This window comes from Mastomys coucha, unplaced genomic scaffold (assembly GCF_008632895.1).
Source record: "Mastomys coucha isolate ucsf_1 unplaced genomic scaffold, UCSF_Mcou_1 pScaffold20, whole genome shotgun sequence".
Lineage (NCBI taxonomy): Eukaryota > Metazoa > Chordata > Mammalia > Rodentia > Muridae > Mastomys > Mastomys coucha.
In genome coordinates, this window is record NW_022196903.1 from 86952457 (window position 1) to 86959512 (window position 7056).

Consider the following 7056-nt stretch of genomic DNA (forward strand, 5'->3'; position numbering starts at 1 on the left):
ACATGGTTCATTGATATCAACAGAGTCTTTACTAAGTGTGAGCTCTTAACAATGCAAGCACACTTACCCCACAGTAACTGCCCCAACACAGACCAGATCTGATGAATTACAATGTTTTTGGAAGACAAATGAGAGTAAATCGTGAGAACTAAACCAGCCAGACAGTGTCTAAGACATGATATTAAACTGCGAAGTCATGAGGAGCATTGTCAAAGGAAGGGAGTAAACAGGGAGTTGCCAGCCGTGGAATAGCGTGTCCGAAGGCAGAGGACTCTGAATCCTGAATTCCTTGCCCAATATTTTGGGATTTACTAGTACTCTGGTTCACTTGGTTTGGTGCCTAATTGTTGAGATAAAAGTATTAGTCATTTAATGCTGAATTATTTCCTCTTTTACCTCAGGATAAAAACCAAACTACTTGCTTTCTGGATACTCAAATCACCAGGGCAACATGGTGGGACACATGGTAGAAAAGTACTCATATATCACAGAATAAGAAAAATACCAGAGTTACAACAGAAAAAAAAAGTAACTAAGGGTTTTACCACTAACAGCTCTAGGTGATTTTTAATGCCTAAAATTAAACAGAGCTGGGTATTCTGAACTCATAGCTACTGGTATTTTGCCTAGGCAAATAATTACAGCCGCACCTTGGTTACCTGTATGAATGATTAACTTATTTTTTTTCTTTACTCTGAATAACTTCAAGCATCAAAATCATAAATGTACACGAACAAAGCTATGGAATGTCCCTTTAAGATAAACCTGGCAATGCTTTAGCTAGAAGTTACTGACTGTTCCAAAAATTATCCTCTGTGCTCTGCCGAAAGAGAAGAAGCCCTCCGTGGGTGTTTTCTCCCCTCCCTCGGCTACAACAATGAATCACCGTTACCTGCAAAGCTAGACATGTAGGTTGGTGTCTGGGCCAGAAACGCAAGGCCCCACTTGGCTGGGATTTAAATAAGAAGGGGAAAAAATGTTGAATCCGCCGATTTAATTAAACATGAAAGCTTTCAGGAAGGAAAACATGTTTCCCCCACTACTACTCACCTTTTCAGGAACATCTCTATAGATCTCCCTCCATTCCCAAAACACTGCGTATATTAGAGAAGTAACTTCCAGTGATTTGCAGAAAGGATCAGTGTGACCCACACCGGGTAAACTGCATCCTGTGTCATGAAGATTAGCGTAGAGAACTCCCAAGGTTTTTATTGTTGTTGGTTTTTTTTTGTTTTTGTTTTTTTTTTTTTTGGATATTAGCACACTATTGAAGAAGAGTCTTCAATATGTGGATGCAATGTCAGCTTCCTATGCCTGTCCACCTGTCTGCAACTTCCGTGATGCACAGTGAAGGAGAGGTACTGGAAATGTCACCTCAAAGGGCTCTGGGACCTTGATGACTGGGTACAGAAAACACTAGCCATGTGAACAACCCTTCTTCCCTGCCCTTTTCTTCACATGAGAGCTTCCCGGGCAACAAACCGTCTCTGATTTTCCTGGTGCTTCAGACATCTATAGCAAAGGCCCACTGTTTCTGCCCCTGTGGCTTACACAGGACCCCAACATCCTGGATGGAAAGTCTCATCTCTTTGTGCTGATAGAACTGAGTATCCAGAAAGAAGACAAGAAAGTCAAAACCCACAATGTACCTACCTTTTCAGAAATACAGGAAGGTAATACATGTGTTTCAAAACATTTCTTTACAAAGTGAATATAGATACATACATGTAATTCAGCGTGCACACTGGGCTTCCAGGGCACAGGTAGGATGGTCCATCACTCCAAGATCTATTCAGTGTCTGCAGTTTCACCTGCTCCTGAAGCCCAATATTCTCCATCCTAGTGAAATGCGTCCAAATGTGGCTCTTGTGGGAAAGAGTTTATGTGTTCACAGGTACTGGCAGTAGTGGCAGGAAGGTGACATAGATGGCTTTAAAGCATGGGGCTGGAAATCGGGAATCCAACCCCAAATGAAGAGGAAACACATTTCCTGTGTAGGAACCAAAATGTTTCTCTTCTCTTCTTTTCTCTTCTCTCCTCTCCTCTCCTCTCTTCTCTTTTCTTTTATTCTTTCTTTTGAGAGACAGAGAGAGAGAAAGAGAGAGAGAGAGAGAGAGAGAGAGAGAGAGAGAGAGAGAGAGAGAGAGAGAGAGAGAGAGAAATTCTAACAGTGGAAAGCTTTCCATTTCTCTGCAAGTCATGTTTAGATAACATTAGTGAGATGCGGTGGCTGTTCATCTGGTAGACCAGAACTGTCTTTAATTCTATGCTCTGCATTGTTAGGACTCAATAAATTGTTAGCAGAGATATTCCAGAGGTTGACATCATTATAGCTTGGATATAAACTTTTCTCATATTGTGAGGTATTTGCGAGGTATTTCCAGACAGTGGTACTGTTTTGGGAGGCTCTGGAACCCTCAGGAGGTGGGGCCTGGCTAGCAGGAGAGGATCAGGGAGGTGCATTTGTGCAGGTTGGAGCCTGGCCCCTAGTTCTAGCCTCACTCTGTTTCCTGATCTATTGTGTCACAAGCCTCCACCACACACCCTACAGCCATGCCTTCCCCATCACAGTGGCCTGAGATCCTCTGAAGTAGTCTCTGAGAGCAAACTCTTCCCCTGCCAAGTTGTTTCTGACTAGCATTCGAGTGACAGCCATGCAAAAGGAAGTGGTGCAGAGGTCAGTCATACTCGTGCTGAAGCATCTGCATGTGCAGGTTGCTCTCCTGAATAGACATAATGGATAGAGACAATGCTTTTAAAGCCGTGGTTCTTAATGTTGACCTTTAATACAGTTTCTCCTGTTGTGACAACCCCAATCATAAAATTACTTTTTTTTTTTGCTATTTCATAACTGTAATTTTGCTTCTGTTATGAATTGTAATGTCTTTGTTTTATGATGGTCTTAGTCAACCCCTATGAAAGGGTTGTTTGACTCCCTACCACCACCCTCCAGGATCACAAACCACAGGTTGAGAACTGCTGTTTTAAAGAAAGTTTCATGTCTGAGGTTCATTTACTCTCATCCAACACACACACACACACACACACACACACACACACACACACACACACTCACACACACACACATACACACATACACACTCTCACACACTCACACACTCTCACACATACACACCAAAGGAACAGCACTGATATTTTCCTGTTGGTCAGAAACATTAGTGCTGGGGTCACAGTCTTTACTTTCAGCCGCGATGTCTATAATCTCTCAAGAGTGTTCCCTTGGGGAAAAGAAAGTGAGCAGCATGAGCCTGTTGTTCTCTCTGCTAAGCAAGTCTCTTTTAATTCAAAAATTAAATTCAAATTCCCCTTTGCTTTGGAAATGCCTGTTCCCTGGCTTTAATTATTTGTTTTAATGTATGGTCAGCATTGATTTAACCAACCTTTTGTTAACATCATTGAGCACAGACCATCACCTCGGTCAATCACTGTATCCCACCTGGGATTGGTACCAGGGATCTTCACAGGATCAGCACAAGCCAATGAATAAGAGTGCTATTTGGAGTTCATACTCAAGACATCCCTGTAATCTGCCTTCAAACTTGCCTATGTTCACAGGAGGAAAGGGATAAGAAAAAGTGGAACCAACTCTCACACGGAGGAAGAACTGAAAGGGGAAGGGTGAGACTTTGGAGCCTCATCTCTGACATTCATTCAGCCCTCCCTTCAAACATATGAATGACATTACAATTCTTCCAAGTAACAAGGCCTTTTTACAGGGCAGCTTTGTTAGGTTTCTGGTCCTTCTTGATTTACTTAGGTTGTATCTGCAGTAAGAAGCACCTTGCATAGTGGTTTGTGTAAGAGTAGCTACCTGATGAATGTGGAAAGTTAAAGGGAAAGTAGTTCCATTTTTTTTTTTTTAAGAAATGAACTTTTGAAACCAGTAGAAGAGATTCTAAATTATTGGTTCCAGTAGCACCCAGAGAGACACTATGTCAAGTCTACTGGCATTTCACTTCTTACTAGTACAATGATGAAAGGGATAATTCAGCACTGTCCCCTAGAAATACAACTGAAATCTTCTAATAGCTATATTTTTAGAGGAAGAAGAAGAAGCTGCCAAAATTAATTACAATATTCTACTTTATTTAACCTAATGCATAAAATTATCATTATACTGTAATCAGTGTAAAGAACACTAGTGGCACAGTTTAACAACCTCATCCTCATTGTCACACGATAGGACCATGCCTAATGAAAACTTGGAAATCTGAAATGCTCCAACATCAAAAGATTTTGAGGATCATGTTAGTTCTGAGGATGTTCAGATTTTCAGATTAAGTGTGCTTAATCGGTAAAGTCTATGCAAATGTGCCTAAATCTGAAAAACCTGGAAACCTGAGCACTTCTGGTCCCAAGCATTTTGCACAAGGGATACCCAAGTGGGATTAAGCCTTTCAACTCTAGTACATATTTTGTAGTTATAGAATATTTCAATTTGACTAGCCACAGTTCAGGTGCTCAATAGCAATACATGACTAACATATTGGATGGCATAGTTATATTTTAAAAATTCCAGTCCTGATCCCTCTATTAACTAGTGCTTTGATCCTGAATGTAGACACAATCAATCATGTTGTTTTAAGAGGAAAGTGTAACAGGTTACTGAAGAGCAGTAAGTAATAATTATTAGGAGGATGGGGAGGAGTAGGCTATATGGCTTATCAGGAAGGGCCTCTTTGAGAAGCTAATGAGCTATTTATCCAGGAGCTAAAAAAATAAGATGGTACAACCACATTACAACCTGGGGCTAGAAGAGGCATGTCGTTTTCCAGAATGAAAACAAAGAAGCCAGGAATCTGGTGATAGGAGACCCTGGTATGCAACCCATCACATCATCTTCTGAGATCAATGCTGTAGAGTGCTGGCAACAGCTGTTCGGTGTGCTGCATATTTTCTCAAATAGTCCCTGCATCTGTTCCTCCTGCCTTGAGAGATGTCAAGGAGAGAAAACAAACTTTATTGGCAGAAGGGGGTAAGGCCTTGGTGGCAATGGGGAAAAAAAAAGCAAGCAAGGTGATTTCAGACAGCTCTGGCCTTAGATTATGTAGGTACAGGTACCATGGAGTAACCTCAACTGATCTTACTCATGAATATACAAGTGGGTGGGGGCTTGGGACAATATTGAGCTTGTGAGGTCCTGTAGAGACACACGCGAGCGGTGTACATTTTGCTGCTGCCAAATTTTCCAGACTTAAGGCTGGGCCCACTGCTGGTTGCCTCCCTGTACTCCCTTGCCTGTTCCTCTTTGAAAGCAAATTGCTCTGCAGGCTATTTATGGCATGTCTCAGGCAGCTGCTGGCTTGGCAGCTTCTAGAATTGTGTAGGGTTTGCTGGGCAGGTATGAAACCATAAAGGTTAGCTCCCTTATAACTTTAGAGGAAGAAGTTCTGGGCATTTAGGAGTTTGTGCTCAAACCATCCTCTTCAAAACGGTTCCACAGAACAGTTAATGCATATTCTTGAACCCACCACGCAGCACTCAAATGGCACTTCCTTCTCCCTTGATAGTTCTGCTCTGAGCTAAATGGGAACAGTTTAGTCTAGAGAGCATGACCAGTGACAACTCATGAACCCCTGACAGGCAACCAACCCAAGCAAGGAAAGAACTTGATTCTATAGCAGTGAAGAGCTTGACTTCACACTCCTATCCCACACCATCTCCAAGTCCGCTCAAGGGATGACAGATAATAATGAAGAAAAAAAAAAGACTCGCATTTATAGAGTGCACCACTGGGTTCAGAATCCAGACAAGGAAAGAAGAATTTGGAGGGGTCCCTGCCTAACCAGCTGCTAAATTCATTAATAAATGTCTTTGGGAGAGCATTTAGAAATGCAGAATCACAAAATCCAAACAAGACTTTGAGCACAACACAGAAAGCAAAACCAGATCATATTACTAACCCTCAGAAAGTCACACTTCTACCTGAAGCAGTAACTGGAGGTTAACTTCAAGAGCATCTCTTGAGGCGTGTGGTTAAGCCCACAGGGGCCCTGACGTCCTTTCTTCCCCAATCCATCCCACCATGTTCCTATGATTGCTTTGTGAATCATAACACCAGCTAACTTGTCAAGCTTTCTCCTGTATTACCATCCTTGGCTATTTCTGCTCTCCTGGTCATATATGTGAATACTTGCCTTTCACTCATTCTCTTCATGTCTGACATCATATGAGAGTATCTTGACTCTAGGTGTTGTGTCACAAACTAGCCACTTAACATCTTAGCAGCTTAAAACAAGACAATTTCTGGTGTAACATTTTCTGAGTGTCAGGAATCCAGGCACAGCTTACCTGAGTCATTTGTACTGGGATGTCTCTCAAGCTATGAGGAGGCTCTACCTCTTTAGCTATCAGTCTTCTTCAGCTAAGGCTGATGCAGTCTCCTAGGGTGGTTGGACTGCTCAGTTCCTTATCCTGAGGACCCCTCTACAGGGAGCTTCATCAGAGTGAACATGGAGAGGTAGGAGATGTTAGCAAGTCGAGGACAGGGAAGCAGTGTGTGCAGGATGGGCCTTTCAGGCTTCTGTAGCACAATCTTGGAAGACTCAGCACTTCAGCTACATTTTTTTTAAAGGAAGTATTCAGTACAGTCCACCTTCATGAGGAGAGGGTTACTCAAGGGTATGGACACTAGGATGTGAAGTCCATTGACCACAGTCTTGGAAGTTATCCCCCACAGAAATCTGTTGTTGACGGTGTGTTGTTGGCCGTGCGTAAGCTCTGAGTGTTCTTCAAGCAAGCCATTTTCTCTTCCCATCTTCCTCTCAAATACTGTCCTCTTCAAGCCTCATCACACCCAGAAAAATGGACACTCCTCTCATCTACAGAGCTCAGTGGGGATAGAAAATGCTAACAATTTTATCCCTGTTCAAGTTAGGGTTATCATTGCTGTGATGAAACACCATGACAAAAGCAAGTTGGGGAGGAAAGGGTTTATTTGGCTTAAACTTTCACATCACAATTCACAACTGAAAGAAGTTAGGACGGAACTCAAGCAGGGCAGGAATCTGGAGGCAGGATTTGATGCAGGGCCGT

At 42.4% G+C, this 7056-nt stretch overlaps 1 long non-coding RNA gene across 1 annotated transcript in view; it reads left to right on the forward strand.

Moving 5' to 3' along the window:
• LOC116099289 overlaps nucleotides 1-7056 on the forward strand; it is a 302399-nt gene that overhangs the window by 279289 nt on the left and 16054 nt on the right. The gene's annotated exons all lie outside the window — the stretch shown is intronic.